This window comes from Rosa chinensis, chromosome 6, assembly GCF_002994745.2.
Source record: "Rosa chinensis cultivar Old Blush chromosome 6, RchiOBHm-V2, whole genome shotgun sequence".
Taxonomy (NCBI): domain Eukaryota; kingdom Viridiplantae; phylum Streptophyta; class Magnoliopsida; order Rosales; family Rosaceae; genus Rosa; species Rosa chinensis.
Genome location: NC_037093.1, coordinates 44826998 through 44844701, shown reverse-complemented (window position 1 = coordinate 44844701; position 17704 = coordinate 44826998). Strand labels below are relative to the sequence as shown.

Here is a 17704-nt window from a genome sequence, read left to right as displayed (position 1 = left end):
GAAGCAATGAAATAAGAGATAGAAGTCAAAGTCAAAGTAATAATAAATAACTATTCCTATTTTCTAAGTCATTAGGATTTGAATATCACTAATAATGTTAATCTAGGTTGATACCTAATTTAAGTAAGATACAATTTAGGAGTTGTCACCACCCAAAAAAAAAACCCTAAGCGCCGCATCTAGATTGTGACACCAGCAAGCTACGTCCACAGCCACTACCCTCAAGCCATGCTTCAAGGCAATGTCCATGTATGGAATTGCAAAGGAATTGTCAACTTTGAGTCATAACGAGCCCTCATTGACATCGTTCAAGTTCGGAAACCTAGCATTATCTTTTTGGCTGAAACCCTAGCACAAAAGGAACACATCAATGCACTTACTCGAAGACTTGGTTTCAAAGATAACATCTGTTAGAGGGATTCCCAGGGGGTAGCCTTAATCTCGAATGATGATACGCATGCATCGCTTCGATCGAGCTCTCCCAATCATGTAGATGTAATTATTGGCAAGCCGGAGGAAACACACAAATGGAGATTCACTGGTATTTATGGAGTTGCTGCAAGAGGAGTAAGACACAAAACATGGGCTCTCATCCAAACCCTAGCAACAGAAAGTTGCACCTTGCCATGGCTTATGGCAGGAGATTTCAATGAAATCATGTCAAACAATGATAAATCTGGAGGTCCCAGGAGGGCAGCAGCACCCATGGCAACGTTTTGACGTACTATGGCTAGTTGTGATATTCTTGATATGGGCTTTGTTGGAAGCCGTTTTACCTGGAGAAACAAATACACTAAGGAACGTCTAGATTGTGGTTTTCAAACACCACAATGGCGTGCACTATTTCCCTACAGTAGAGTACTCACTCTAAACCCTAGTGATTCTGATCATAGCCCTCTATTGATTATCGTAAGTGTAGACAAGCTACAATACAAAAAAACCACAAAGCAGTTCCGTTTTGAAGAATGCTGGCATGAAAATCCCAGGTGTGGGGAGCCTATACAACAGTCCTGGTCCAGACCATCTACTGGTGATGCACTAGATCAAGTAGCAACGAAAATCCACGACACAGGAGACACTTTGATGCAGTGGTACTCTTCTGAACTGAATAATCAAAAAGTGGAGATGAGAATCATTCAAGAAAAGCTCAATGACCTCATGCGTTAGCCTTATTCACCAGAGCAATATGAGGAACAAAGGCAATTGCATGTAAAACACAGTTAACTTCTAGGTCAGCAGGAAAGGTACTGGAGACAAAGATCTCGGGCAATCTGGCTTAAGGATGGGGATAGAAATTCGACCTTTTTTTCACAGGAGGCATACTAATCGGAAAAGCAAAAACCTAATTAGAGGGCTCAATGATGAACGAGGTCAGTGGCAAGTGGAACCGGCTAAGATTCAGCGACTCCTCCTAGCTTATTTCAATAACATGTTCACCACGGAAAGCACCAATGTAGAGGCCATTGAAACAATCATCCAAGCAACACCAACAAAAGTATCTTCTGAAATGAATGAACATCTTATGCAGCCTTACTCGGATGAAGAAATTAAAACTGCCCTCTTTCAAATGCATCCCTCGAAGAGTCCTGGTCTTGATGGTATGTCCCCATTCTTTTTTCAAAAATATTGGAATATTGTGGGAGTTGATGTTTGTATAGCAGTTCATAGCTTCTTGGACACAGGTAACATGAGGAGGGCTACCAACTTCACTTATCTTTGCTTGACACCAAAAATAAAAAGCCCCAAAGAAGCTGCTCAATTTAGTCTTATAGCTTTAAGCAATGTCCTGTGCCGAATTTGTTTCAAAGTTGTTGCTAATAAACTCAAGGTGTGGCTCCCTCATATTATTTCTCCACTACAGAGTGCATATGTACCAGGACAAATAATTTCATATAATACCTTGGTAGCTAATGAAGAAGCACACTTCATGCATAAGCTTCGTCATCAAGAAACTGGCTTTTTCTCTTTGAAGTTGGACATCAGCAAGGCATATGATAGATTAGAGTGGCCTATCTGCAAGCTATACTTACCAAGCTATGGTTTCATCCGGATTGGATAACCATGGTCATGAACAATGTGACAACAGTGAGTTACTCAGTATTGGTGCAAGGTGAACCAAGTCCACATATTCTCCCTTCCAGGGGAATCAGGCAGGGAGATCCCTTATCACTTTGTTCATTCTCTGTGCAGAAGGCTTATCAGCTTTAATCACACAGGTTGTCCAAACTAACATGATTCAGGGACTTAAAATGTGCCCACAGGCTCCCACTTTTCACCATTTATTTTTTGTAGATGACTCTCTATTATTTGGAACCGCTGATATGGAGGAATGTCAAGCATTTAAACATATTCTCAGAGTTTATGAACAGGGTTCTGGTCAAAGAGTGAACTTCCCAAAAAGCAGTATTGTCTTTAGTAGGAATGTTAATCTTGCTCTTCAAACCAACATGGCATCCATCCTCGAAGTGGCAAGAAAGGAAGAGCATGACAAATAACTCGGCTTACCATTGAGAGTGGGAAAATCTAAGACAGCAAAATTTGCTTACATCAAGGAGAAGCTGTCTAAAAAGTTGATCAACTGGAAAGCCAAGATTCTAAGTTGTGCAGGCAAGGAAATTCTCATCAAGGCTGTTGCTCAGACAATGCCACTGTATGCAATGAATTGTTATCTACTACCAAAAAGCATGTGTGATGATATTCATCAGCTATGTGCCTCATTTTTTTGGGGTGACACAGATGAAAAAAAGAAAATCCATTGGAGAAGTTGGGAGAGGTTTTGTTTAATCAAACAAGAAGGAGGTATAGGGTTCAAAAACCTCTATGCTTACAATATTGCTATGCTTGCCAAACAAGGCTGGAGGATTCTCTCCAATCCACACTCTTTGATTGCTAGGTTATATAAAGCTTTGTACTTTCCTCAATGCTCCTTTTGGGAGGCTACAGTTGGAGACTCTCCTTCCTTCTCTTGGAGGAGTATACTACAAGGCAAGGCTGTACTTAAGGCAAGTACACAATGAAAAATTGGAGATGGCCAACAAGTTGATATTTGGAGTGATAGGTGGATTCCAATGCAAGCTACTTATCAACCTACTTGACCTCCACACACCTCGATTAACAAAGTCGCTGACCTCATTGATCATACAACTTGTTAATGGAAAGAGGATGAAATTTACAGCTTATTTCCTCATGATATTGCTTAATGTATTCTTTGTATTCCTCTTGGTAGAAACCACAGTTCGGACCGATTAATCTAGAGCCCAGAGAAGAAAGGTAATTATTCCATCAGGTCAGCATATTGGATTGCCATAATGGAAGTCATGTAGAACACTCTTACCTCCACATCAAATGGAGATCCATACAAGGACCTCTGGAAGGCTTTATGGCAAGCCAAAGTACCTGGAAAGGTAAGTATTTGTGTGTGGTGTGCATGTAATAATTTGCTTCCTACTCGAGAAAGACTGCTTACTAAAGGGTATGATGGAGATACCAATTTTCTTCTTTGTAATCATCGCATAGCGGATGTAGTGCATTTGTTCTGCAAATGCCAGGTAGTGTCCACCATACTCTTGAATCTTCCATTTAATTTTTCGAATACCATCTTACCATCCCTTAACTTCAAGGAATGGATGCTGGAAAAGGCTGTCACTCTGAGTTTTGATAGCTTTGCACGTTTAATGATGATGATTTGGGCTATGTGGAAAAACATAAACAACATGTTGTGGTCTGGTATACAACAAACAACCCAAAATATGCTATTAAGCAGCTTCTCCTGGCTTTATGAGTTTCAGAAGGCTCTAGGAGGTGTGAAAAAACCTAAGGTGCACTCACATCCTAAGTGGAAACCTGATGAACATGGTGCTCTTAAATTGAACGTGGATGCTGCGTTCTTATCATCAACAACTAAGGGAGGTGTTGGCGGAGTCTTACGTGATGCCTCAGGAAGATTTGTAGCAGCATTTGCTAGTCCGATTGGACATGCTGCGTCTCCGAAGCAATGTGAGCTCATGGCCATTCGGGCTGGTCTTGATTTACTGGTCTCCCTCCAAGTGCAACAGGTGGTGGTGGAAAGTGATAGCACAATGGCCATTGTCGAGGCTCTCTGTTCTGATTACACACTATTAGCTAATGGAGGATTAATTAATGACATACGATGTGCCACGCAGAAAATCCCAAGCATCCGTTTTGAGTATCAGCCACGATCCACCAATATGGTGGCACATAGACTTGCTGGAATTGGGTTTGAAATGGTTAACAGTTGTGTATGGATAGGTCTAGCACCTGCATGTATTCGTGATGTTCTCAATCACGACTATCAGTACCTCCATTGAGGTCTTATTTAATAATAGTTCTTTACTAATTCAAAAAAAAAAAAAAAAAGTCATTACGATTTGAACGGCTTCAAGGAATTTTGACAGTTTTATGCTTTTATCTCTATAAAGTTTGCAATCCGTGCCTTGTATTCCATATTCGTAACTCAGATTTTTATTCTCTCTCTTAATCTGCACCAAGCTAGCTAGCCTGTGAAAGGTATTAAGGTATTTTGCGATACCTTTTTTTTTTGCTGTCTTATATTTTTGTTACTTTCTTGTATAAACTTACTATTTCTTCGATCAAATCCTCAACTGAATTCTCGTACCATTCTTATTTTTTTCATTCTTTTTTATGTTGTAGGAGAATAGAATTGTGTTTATTATTGATAATAGGAGCCCTTTATATAGGGAGTTTACAGAGTACACAAAAGGTAACAGAATCGGAATACAATTAGTATACCTAGGGTACTTTCCTATTACAACTCTAAACCCTAGTTTGTAGAGGCACACATTATGTCGATATCCTTCAACACTCCCCCTTGTGCCGCTCAAACTTGGTGATGACGCTTTGATTGTTGCCTCGTTAAAAACCTTGCCAGGTAACAAAAACCCTGTGGGACAAAAATAACCCTGGTCGAAGGACAAAAAGAGCACAACACGTCCTTCACTCTTCGAGATCGAACATGTAGACATCATGCCTCCCCCTGATGTCAATATCTCCCCCTGATTGCTACAATCATGGGAGTTCGGATAACTTTCTCAATCCGATGCTCTTCACATGTTTCTCGAAGGTGGATTTTGGTAACGACTTAGTAAATAAGTCCGCTACATTATCCTCTGATTGGATTTGGTTCATTTCAATATTTAGAAATGCTTGTTGTCATTTCGATGGAGGGGAGGAGGAGCACGGAAGTTGGCATTTTGCCTTGTGGGGTCCGATCCCACACTTCCGTCATCTCTTTTCTCTGTAGGGATAAAACAAGCCCATATCAATCGTACCTCTCAAATATCGGAAGATTGTCTTTATACCATTCTAATGGAGTTGCGTTGGTGCGGGGCTATATCTAGCCAACAAGTTCATAATAATTGAGGTGTCCGGTCTTGTGTTGTGCTAAGTACAATAATGCGCCTATTGTACATAAGTAAGCACTTCTGCTATTAACACGTCTTCGTCATCATCCCTGGGACGAAACGGATCCCTTTTAGGGCTAAGACTACGGACGACAATGGGAGTGCATTTTTGACTTTATCAAAATGCCTAACCATCTATTGACACGGTATACAAGTTCTGAATCTAGACAAAACCGTGTTCTCCCAAGGTCATTCCTCTCAAACTCGGATTTCAGGTGTTCAGCGGTTTCCCTTAACTCTCAAGGGTTCCAATTATGTTTGTCAACATAAACCGCGACAATTGCAAATCCGGAACTTGTCATGGAAACGCGTGGGCATAGTTCATCATATCCCCTCCCAATCAAGTAGTCATTTTAGTGAGCATTTCAACCTCGTTGCAAATGCGCTCCGTGGTCTAGAGCCACTTGACTTGGGTAAATGAAGTCCACAAGAACCTTCATTATATTCTGTATCTAGATCCCCATAAAGATACGTAGTGACCACATTCGTAAGCTGCATGTTCAGTTATTTGGAAACTACCAAACTGATAAGGTAGTGGAGTGCAATGACATCCATTACGAGAGAATATGTCTTCTCGTAGTCGATTCCAGGGCGTTGTGAGAAACCTTGCGCCATAAGGTGAGATTACCATCTCTTTTTCTCATCACGCTATCTAACGAAGACCTATTAATGTCAATAGGTTTTATATTAGGAGGTGTTGGCATCTCAGGCCCGAATCCTTCCTCTTCATTAGTGAATCCAATTCAACCAGGATCGCATCTTTCCATTTAGGCCAATTTTCTCTACGTTGGCATTCTTCAACGGAGTAAGGTTCGATGTCATTGGTCTCAATAATTCCACGTCCTCATGTACACTAGTGTAGTTCGTAGAGATCTCTATATTCTTAGGAATTGGTTCTAACATTGAGGCGTCCCCCAACGATGTCTCTTGGACATAACCACAATCCAAAATATTCTCATGAGACGGATTATGAGTATCAATGATCAATGGATCAAGTTGTGCCAAACTCGCTCTCTTCTTAGGGCGAGAATCCATCGAACCTATGGGTCTCCTACTCTCTCTAGCGGAACCCATGGCCTATGACGCCATTATGCCACCTTTGTGGCGTCACCATACTACCATCCATGGTAGTGGTGCAGTACCCATCTTCTCTGGGTGGCACCATGTCCTCTTGTTGGGACATCAATCCTTGCAGGCATGTTTGCAGCAGGTATATGTGATCTTGTCACTTTTAGGGGATCAAGATGAGACATAGTGGGGACAGACCACGACAATTCCTGTCGTTTCTGTTGAACATTGACGTTCTAATCTCCCCCTAACGACGGGAAGACTGTCTCATCAAAGTGACAATTCGCAAATCCAGCGAAATAGAGATCGCCTGTCAAGGGTTCTACATAGCGGACTTATAGTTGGAGACTCATGTCCAACAAAAAATATATATATGCATTCGTTGCAATGACTCATGTTGATGCGCTGTGGCGACGCAATTGGCACATGAACCGCACACTCAAATATGCATAAATACGAGATATTAGACTCGAACCCAGTCACTAGCTGTAACGCAAATAAAAGTTGAGTGGCTGCTATGAGTCGTAGACGAATTAGCATAGCTGCATGCGTTATTGCATAACCCAAGCGGAAATATTGGTGCGCATTACCAATGTCCAGGCTACCATTGTAGTCGTTTAATGGTGGCTTTTCCGCGAGACCAATTGGGTGTGTACATGGGAATATGATACTTGATATCAATACCCAATGATATGCAATAGTCATCGAAACTGTCGATGTAAACTCTCTAGCATTATCAAGTCAATTGACTGAATGGGATGATCTGGGTAGTGAGCCCGTAGCCATATGTTATGTGCTAGGAGTGTAGTATAAGCAGCATTACGAGTGGATAATGGCACAACACGTGACCAGCGTGTTTGCGTATTAACCAACACCATAAAACATCTATATGGTCCGCAAGTTGGTTGATCAAATCCATAGAATTCCCTTAGATTCTTTGTGAGAATGAAATTATTTCCTCATCTCCTTTGCATAGGATGGTCTCAATCCTAAATAACAGGCTTTATAGAACGAAACATGGGCTTTATACTCAACCAATAAGGTTTTGGTGAAGCCATAGTGTCACAATAGACTTGAGAAGTAGAGAGAGGAGTTTATGGCGTCAATGCCATGTATTTACCGCAGGGGGTAGGCGGCACGGGCCATGTATGGCCTATCTTTGCACAATCATGGCGCCATGAGGCGCATGTGCAGCTCCTCGAACCAATTCTTGGTTCTTACTTTTCTTCGTTCTGAAAATAGATGTCCGTGTAAAGTCTTTAATACATGGATCATCATGTCAAAGCCTATATGTGTCAAAATCCCATAAATCGTCTCTCATGACATAGTTGGATTCAATAACTCAAATAGTGGTTGCACACAACCCACTAGAGCGACACATAAGTTTCTCTAATACTCGTTTATGTTCGTAGTCATTAGAGGTGATGCAAAGGAACTCTGTCCATTCTCATAATGTGTTTCCACATGAAAACCATTGGCTCTATAAAGTTCGAATTAAGGTATGTCCAAGACATTAAGTAAACGAATTGACACTTTATTAATAGCCAATGATTACATCAAAGTTTCCAAAGTCTAATCCAAAATAAAATCAAAGTAAGACACATTGTAGTCACTCTATCCGTTTGGTAACTCCAATCAAATGTGACCAGGAAAGTAGAGAGAGATGTTGGTGGAGCAAGGCTCTCTTAAGTACCAATAATCTCAATGACTTCCTAGACATCACATTTTATTGGGTCCGCCACATAAGAAAGAGTTTAAGACAATTGTCATTTATTGACTAAGGCAAATTGCCATTACAAAAGTTCTTGGAAGGACTAATCTAATCAAAGTCTGTTGCATCCATGTGCATTTCATCTTCAGCTTTGAAGTCCTCTATGGTGAGATTGACATCTCCACCATCTTCTTCTTCTTCTGCAAGGTACACTTCTTGCTCTCTCAGGTCCCTATATGCCCTGTAGCTTGCAGCTAGTTCCTCACTTGCCTTGCATTGCTTGAACCAATGCTCAATTGATCCACATCGATGACACTCATCATTGCAGTTGCCTCCCTTTAATTGAGGTGCACGTTGTGCACGTTGCGGGCGTTCCCTAGGAGGGTTGGTGCCATCACCACGACCCATTGAGCCACCATTACGGCTAGGGATACCACGACCCCCTCTCCCACGTGTGGCATTACCACCACGTGTATCCGCACCAAACTTGCGGTTTCCTTCCTGGTTAGGGCGGTTATATGGGCCCAAACGTCCCTCATGTCCCCCATTCTTAGGGTACCGCTCCTTGCGCCCTCCTTTGGGTGCATTATAATTCGCCTCATGAACGCTCTTAGTTCCAATGGGCCTTGAATTATAATTCCTCACGAGAATGTTATCATGTTTCTCAGCTACAGATATGATATTGATAAGCTGATGAAACCTCGTGATCCGTCCAGCATTGACTTCAGTACGGTATTGCTTTGATACCACAATGGCTGAAACAGGGAAGGTGGAGAGAGTTTTCTCAATTAGCTCTTGCTCTGTGACAGGTTGTCCACAAAACCTCAACATGGACTGTATGCGAAGAGCTTCTGAATTATATTCAGCAACAGACTTGAAGTCAGCAAAGCGCAGATTGTTCCATTGAACCTTCAAGTCAGGGAGGAGGGAATCTTGGACATTGCCAAAACGCTCTTCTAGCGCTACCCATAGCTCTCTTGCATCCTTGATCGACATATACTCCAATCTGAGTGCCTTGTCCATATGGCGTCGCATCAAGATAACTGCTTGAGCATGTTTTGTAGATGTTCGGTTGAACATAAGATCCGGGTTAGGTGCCTGGATTATGGGTAAAATTCCCTTTGAAGTGAGATGGTTCTCAACATCAGTTACCCAACTGTGGTAATCCGAGCCTGTTGAGTCAAGCATGGGAAAGTCGAGTCTAGGTTCATTCGACATCCTGAAAATAAGAAGAGAAGATATATTAGTTTCGGAGCTAAACTTCCACGAAACTAAAATAATAAGATTTCCGAGCTATGCTACCAAGAAATCATTTTCCAAGAATCTCTTTTGGATTAGACCAACAATGATGTTTAATATGGTCACAATTTGATGCTTACGGACGCTCTTAGTCCAAGCATTGTGAACGCTCTTAGTTCACACGAACACTCTTAGTTCGTTTAATTATGAACACTCTTAGTTCATATGAACACTCTTAGTTCGTTAAGCGTGAATCCCCACAATTCCGCTTTGTTAAGTACTCAAAATCATTTGGCAACATATATTCCAATATTATACAGAAAATAAAAAGAATTTAAATACAAGAAAGCAGCAACCTTAATTATAAAAACTTACGTGATTGTTCTTGGCTTAAAGACACGCGCGTGTTGATGCAGGCGTGTAGTTAAATTAAGATCGCTGGAATTTAGTCGGAAATTGGCAGTTAGTGGGCTGCCCTTCTCCCTTCCCCCTTTTTTTCTTTCTTTTCTTCCTCCTTTTTTTTTTCTTTCCCTGTTTTTTTTTCTTTCTTTCCGGACCCAGCCCTTTCCCTTTTTTTTTTTTTTTTTTTTTTTTTTTTTTTTTTTTTTTTTCGGGCCCAGCCCTTCTCTTTTTCCCCTTTTTTTCTTTCTTTTCGGTCTTCTTCTCCCTTGCTTATTTCTTTCCTCTGTTCTTCTTCCTCCTAGTCTGCAGGCGGACCGGGCGGTGCTGCTGCTGGTGGTGCAAATCGGAGGTGGTGCTGCTAGTGGGTTGCTGCTGCAGTTCGCCGGTGGTATGGGTGCAGGGAAGCAGCGTACTGGTGCTCGGGATTGCGGGGCTGCTTAGCAGTGCTCGGGGTCGCAGAGTACTGCAGAGTTGCTGAGCGGGCTGCCGGCGTGCAAGGCTTGCGGGGCTGCGAGGCTGATGGGCTGCGTGGCAAAAGGTGCGGCAGCAGCAAGGTTCGGCAGCAGGGGCTGGTGTGCGTCTGGGCGCGGGGGCGCTGGGGAGGAGGCCGGCCGGGCCGGGCTGCTTGGTTTGCAGGTGCTGCTGGGCGTGGGGGCGCTGGGAGGAGGCCGGTGAGTTGAGATGATGTGAAGCTGAGGCCGAGGCCGGTGAGGTGAGGCTGAGGTCGGAATGAAATTTTTTTTTTGTTTTTGGGTTGGCGGCAGAGACTTTTTCTTCTAGGTTTTTTTTTCTTTTTCTTAAGCTAGGGTTAGAGCTCGTGCTGATAACGTGTTGTAGGAGAATAGAATTGTGTTTATTATTGATAATAGGAGCCCTTTATATAGGGAGTTTACAGAGTACACAAAAGGTAACAGAATCGGAATACAATTAGTATACCTAGGGTACTTTCCTATTACAACTCTAAACCCTAGTTTGTAGAGGCACACATTATGTCAATATCCTTCAACATTTTATGCTTTGTTCTATTGATTTTGGTTTTTTAGCTTATTTTTTTGATTTAATTTGTTTGAATACTCATTGTATATGCATTTTTTTTTTTGTAGATGTCCACACAGAAGACACTTGACAAGTGGTTTACAAAAATAAAAATTCCCCAAAACTCCGAATCTAGTGCTGCCTTACCACATTCTGATGTAGAGACTCAAGAACCTAAAAATCGTGCTAAATTTCCAGGAACTGAAATCAACGAAATTGATATTGATTCACTAGAACGTGATTCGAGGACACGTCTGCAAATATGGGAATATCATCCTAATCAGCAAGATGAAGTCCGACGTGCTTATATTAAACTTGGTCCATACCAGCCTTGACTTTCAACATATCCGCAAAAAGGAAAGTGAAACCGTAGCTTTCAATCTTCTTGGTATGCACTATTTTCTTCATGGTTAGAATATTCTCTGACTGAAGATAAAGCTTTTTGTCTACCATGTTTTCTTTTCAATAAGCCCACCAGCCATTCTGGCGACAAAGCTTTCACTATTGAGGGATTTCAAAGTTGGAAGAAAGTGAGAGATGGAAACGGTTGTGCTTTTCTGAGTCATACGGGTAAAGATTCTAACTCTTTTCATCAGAATGCAGTAAGAGCTTGTGACGACTTGATGAAGCAACCTCAGCATATACAGAAAGTTGTTGCCAATTATACTTCAAAACAAATTGCAGACAACCATCTACGAGTCAAAACTTCAATTGAAGTAGTTCGATGGCTTGCATTTCAAGGTTGTGCTTTTAGAGGTCACAATGAAAGCCTTGATTCAATCAATCCTAGTAATTTCGTGAAACTTTTAGAATTGTGGCTTCATATATTGAAAAAGTTGCTGAAGTTATATTACAGAATGCTCCAAGAAATGCTTCTTACACATCCCCAAAGATTCAAAAATAAATGTTGCAGGCATTCTCAGTACGAGTAAAAAAGGCCATTCAGGAAGAAATTAATGATTCAAAATTTTGCATAATTGTTGATGAAGTTCGTGATGAGTCAAAGAAAGAGCAAATGGCTATAGTATTGAGATTTGTTGACAAAGATGGTTTTATTTGGGAGCGTTTTTTTGGGCTTGTTCATGTCTCAGACAGCAAGGCATCGACATTGCAAAAGGGAATATATTTAGTGTTATCTAATCACAATTTAGATATCCAAAATATCCAAGGCCAAGGATACGATGGTGCAAGTAATATGCGAGGTGAGTGGAATGGGCTACAAGCTTTGATTTTGAAGGATTGTCCGTATGATTACTATTTTCATGTTTAGCACATAGATTGGAATTGGCTTTAGTACGTAGCAGCATCGAGAGAAGTTATTCCTATTCAAAAGTTTTTTACTAAATTGGCTTTTATTGTTAATATTCTTGGTGCTTCATGCAAGCGTAATGATGAATTTCAAAGTGCTCAAGCAGAAGAGATTGCTTATTTGACTTCAATCAATGAACTCGAGATCGGAAGAGGACTTAACCAAATTGGAACCTTGCAGCGTGTTGGAGTTCGCACTTCAGATCTATTTCTAGTTTGAGACAAAGGTTTAGCCCAACTTGTCAGGTTTTTATGAACATAATTGAGGAAGGGAAGAGTCCTCAAGCAGGAGATGTAGATTCAGCTTATGAGTCAATGACATCGTATCAATTTGTCTTCATCTTATGGAAGAAATTATGGAGAATACTACTGAACTTTGTCTAGCTCTGCAAAATCAATCTCAAGACATTTTGAATGCCATGAGTCTTGTTTCTTCTACTAAAGCATTCATTCAAAAGTTGAGAGATGATGGATGGGATAATTTAATTGTCAAGGTGAATTCTTTTTGTGAGGCACGTAACATAGATATTCTAGATATGAATGCTCGTTATGTTGGAAGAGGAGGTCGAACTTGTCACCAACAAGATGACTGGACAGTTCAGCATTATTACAAGGTAGATATATTTTATGCTGCTATAGATTCTCAATTGCAAGAATTGAATAACCAGATTAATGAGCATGCTGTAGAGCTACTTATTCTTAGTTCAGCTTTGGATCCTAGAGAAATAAGTAAGTGTTTCAAGATTGATGCCGTATGTCAGTTGGTAGAAAAATTCTATCCATATGACTTTGCAGATCATGAGAAACTACAACTCAAGAAACAACTTGAATTTTTTGAGTATGATGTAGTTCAAGATCAAGAGTTCAAATGTATTTCAACTATGTCTTATTTATATCAGTGGTTGGTAAGAACTAGAAGATCAACAAGGTATCCACTTGTTTATAGAGTGATTGTGCTTGTGCTTACTCTTCCAGTGTCTACAGCAACTACAGAGCAATCATTTTCTGCTATGCATATTGTCAAAACAAGGCTTTGTAATCGAATGGAGGATGACTTTCTTACAGACTCGTTACTGATGTACATTGAGAAAGAAATTGAAGAAAAATTTTCCATCGACTCAATAATAGATGACTTTCGAGACATGCAAGTACGTCGAGTTATGTTTTGAGTCGATGGAATTATTGTTTTATTTTTTCTTAATTGTTGGCTTATTGCTTACGAATTCTATTGAATAAGATTTTTAAATTATTGTCATACTATTGTTTTTTTGTTCTTACTTATCTTATAGTAATTCGGTTATATAATCGATACTTTATGTATGGAACCCCCCCCCCCCCCCCCCCCCCCCAAAGATCAAATCCTGGTTTCACCACTGGATACACCACTATGAAATGACTGCCTCAGTGAAACCATTAATATCTCCTCCACAAGCAACCGAAGTTAGCTGATGCAACCCACTAAATCTAGTTATGATCGAAGTCAGTTGATGCAGCCAGTATTAACCTGCAATGTTAAGATGGTGGTTGCAGGATCACCAAAAACCTTTGTGGTAAACCGGCAATTACCCTATCATTCTAAATCAATGGCACATTGTGGTGCTGCTCCTCCCAGCAACAATCAGAACGAAAATCAGGTTACCATCCAGCAGTTTTAGCTAGCGAGCTTGCTTGTCTTCCATGTTTCATGGGGTGGTCAGCACCTCCCAGCTATACCAGTTATAAACGTATAATGACTTCAAAAAATAGGGAGAGAGAAAAAGGACAGATCTGGATAGCTAATGTTAAGGTTTGGGCTTGTAATACACTTGTAAAGCTTCAGTTGGGCTTGTAGTTCTAGACCCACAAGTATTGAACCTAATATGTGTCAATCGCGATTAGATTAAGAACTTAATCAGTGTTTGTATAAAGTATTATATTTAGTTAGTAAATTTGCGAATAATATCTGAATAGTACATGTACATACATATTCTTTTAGATTTTGTATTATTATAAAGATTCACTAAAATATATGTACTTTTAAAATGTGTATTTTGCTCCTGTAATTGCACATTGATATTTAAAAACTTAAAAAACCCAATAAAAAATCTTACCACAGCTATAGAGACAAGAAAAAATATTTACAAAAATGGATTTTGACCATTTACCCTAATTTTAGGGACATTTTCCCCCCTTACACCACCCACTTATTTTTATTCCCACTTACACATAAAAACTCTAATAAGGTCTTCCCTAATACACAATTAAGATTTATTATTTTTTTAATTTTTTGTTTATTTTTGAGACTATTTTACTTTCACCCCTTTGTTACATAGAGGGAGAGAGAGAAAATGGAAAAAAGAGAAGCCATAGGATCTCTCCTAGTCACGGCCACCGAAATCCGATCACCAGCCGCTAGAATCCGGTCACCGGTGGTCGCCCACCAGACTTCTCTGAAAACCTAATCAGAGGTCCCCAAAGAGATTGTCGGAGATCTTATAGGTCACCAGAGAGATTTATTGCCCCCTCAATAAACCTTTATTGTCCCCCCAATAGACCATTATTGGGGGCAATCAAAGTTTATGAAACCTCGCCAAAGGTCCCCAAAAATGTCGTCAGAGATCTAATAGGGGGCTGGAGATGTTTATTGCTCCATATAAACCTAACCTTTCGGTCGCAGGAATGAGAACTAATATCTATAAAATTAGACAAATAAAATTTTGATTAAGGAAAAAAAACGAGGAGATTTCTTCAATTCAAAACATTTATTACCCCCCAATAAATCTTTATTGCCTCCCAATAAATTATTATTATTTTTTATTTTTTATTTTTTATTTTTTATTTTTTATTTTTTCCTTCTAGGCCTTCTGCCCCTATTTTACCATCACTGGATGATTCATTAAAGCCCAAAAACAAAGCCTAAAGAAGAGACAAAAGTCAAAACAGAAGGAAAAAAAATCCCTAAAATGAAACTTATGGACATAAACAACAACATGCATTAAATCCCCACCCATTATTTAAGACTCAAAATAAACCCACACACCAACATCTCCTCTTTCTTTGGAATAAACGCAATAGAATAGAATTCACCATCTCCCAGCGCCAATGTGTAACACCATAACCTCCAAGCCTTCATCTACTTCCACATAATGACAGTGAAACATAATCTATCACCCTTATCAACATCTCATTACTCCATCCTCCCTAAGCTATAACCTTACATCACTCGAACTGGTAAGCTTAGAAATAACCGGAGCTGGTGATAATGGCCGGAATTTCAACTTGGAAGATCTGAACCTGCTTCTGAGTGGAGGTGGTGGAGACCGACCCGAAGCTGTGGGCAGGCCGTGCGGCTATTGCTACTTGATGAAAGCCAATTTCGGAATGGCAATGGTGGGGCGCTGTTCGATTGAGAGTGGCCAAATTTGCGGCGTGTGCTTCGAGGTTCGCTGTGTCGAGGACATGTAGTGGTGCATTGACCGCCTTCCCGGAACCTCCATCATTTTGACGGCTACAAACTTCTGCACTCCCAATATAGTGTGATCATCGGAGTCCGGAATAGAAATTAGATTTTATAGAGAGAGAGAGAGAGAGAGAGAGAGAGAGAGAGAGAGTGCAGATCATAGAGAGAGGGGCGAGAGACAGAGGGAGGGGCACATGTAATTAATTAATTAAGACAAGGGTAAAACTGTAATTTTACTTTAAAATGGGAATAAAAATTTGTTGGTGGAGTAAGTGGAATAATTTTGACTAATTTTAATACTTTGGGTCAAGGACCCAAAAAAAAATAATGAAAGCGTCGGATGTCTCCGAAGGAACAAAAAATAATGAAAGCATATTAGGTTAATTGTGTAACGCCATGCGATCTCTATCAAATGATAATACTTTATTAAGCAAATTGCACATTAGTTCATAATAGGATAATCAAGGATCAAATTAGGCCGCGTTTGTTTACCTGGATTAATAATTGGATAGGACTAAAAAAATCCAAGCTAGTGTTTGGTGGTTCAGTTTACTCTAGGATTGGAAATTAAATCTTGTCAAGGTAGGATATAACTCTCCTGTTGGAGAGGTGGGATATGCATAATCATACAAGATTATAACAATGGGCATCTTTGGATCTTGACCAAACTACCACCATCCTTCTTCAATCAAAATATGAACACCAGGCTTGTATCCTCCTCAGTGCGATCTGATCGAACCCAAACATCCCACGCTCAATCTCTTAGTCTCCGGCGGCGGCGGCAGGAGCTCGACATCCCTCCTTAGTCTCTCTCTTCCACTGCGTTGGCCCACTAGTTGCGCTGAATTCGACTTCGATTTACCTACACTCAACGGAGCTATCCAAAATGAAAGAAGACCGGAGAGCCGCGACGTCGTGGCTTTGACCTCGAAGAGAAAGCTCCGCCGGGTTGTTGGGCTTGAAGAGTGAAGCTTTGGCGGTGGCTTGGAGGAGAGTGAGATAGAAAAGGGGTTGGCTGTGGAGGCCCTGGGTCAGGGTCAGGGTCAGGTTGGGGTAGAGAAGAGGAGGTGAGTTTGCATCTGAGTATTGGTGGTGGTAGAGGAGTTGACAACGGATCTGGTTCTTATACTTATCCATTCCAGCTCTAATCCTCTTATGCCAAACACATGAAAACATTAAAACAAATCTAATGTTATCCTAATCCAATCCAATTATTATCCGAATCCATTCCTATCCTGGATGCCAAACGTGGCCTAAGTGTGCTATTAATTTAGTGATGTCCTACATTCACCATGATAGATTGAAAAAACAAAAAAATTAAAGATATGAACAATCAAGGTCATGTGATCACCCCATTTTGTCGTGTTCTCAACTTGCTTAATTAGCTAATATCGCCATTTAATCACAACTCAAATAACTCATGCATCCAACCTCACCAAGTCGGCAGTCCATGTGCCCTAACTTTCTTCTAATTTAAGACTGATTGCGATTGAGATTTGCAATTTGCCAGGAAAATTTAATTGAGATGACATATGAATGAGGGAGTCTAATTGTAATTAATCGACAGTTAACTTACATGCGTTGCATGTTTTTGTTTTTTATTATTAAAATGTAGTGAATAGAGAGAAAACAAAAGTTTCTATATTTACAACAAACTCTAAAATGATAGATTATCACTCTTTAAGAAGTTAATTATATTTCTTTTTATAATTAATTATTTGATTATATTTGTGAAATTTTAAAAATATTACTATATTTAATTATAGATAATAAATTATAGAGAATATGATAGAAAAATTATTAAAATTAGGGAAGAAAAATTATATGAATTTTAACTTTCAAGTTCATATACCCGCGCACTCATGCGGAGTTTAAAGCAGTCTTTGCTTCGCATGAGGCCAATACGGTGGCTCATAAGCTAGCTAGTAAAGTATATAATAGTGTTAGCCAAAATTGGTATGGTTCTGAGGGATGTCATTATAAACGACTGTACTTGTTGATTTGTTTCATAGAAATCCAATTTCCAAAAAAAAAAAAAAAAAAAACAAAGAGATTTTATAA

The 17704-nt window shown here is 40.1% G+C and overlaps 1 long non-coding RNA gene across 1 annotated transcript; it reads right to left on the bottom strand.

Moving 5' to 3' along the window:
• Positions 1-15116: 15116 nt before the first annotated feature.
• On the bottom strand, positions 15117-16797 carry LOC121050112. Its single transcript, XR_005801932.1, has 2 exons — positions 16136-16797; positions 15117-15701 (listed from the first exon to the last, which is right to left on the bottom strand). It is a non-coding gene; the product is annotated as an uncharacterized LOC121050112 (long non-coding RNA).
• Between the last annotated feature and the right edge of the window lie 907 nt (positions 16798-17704).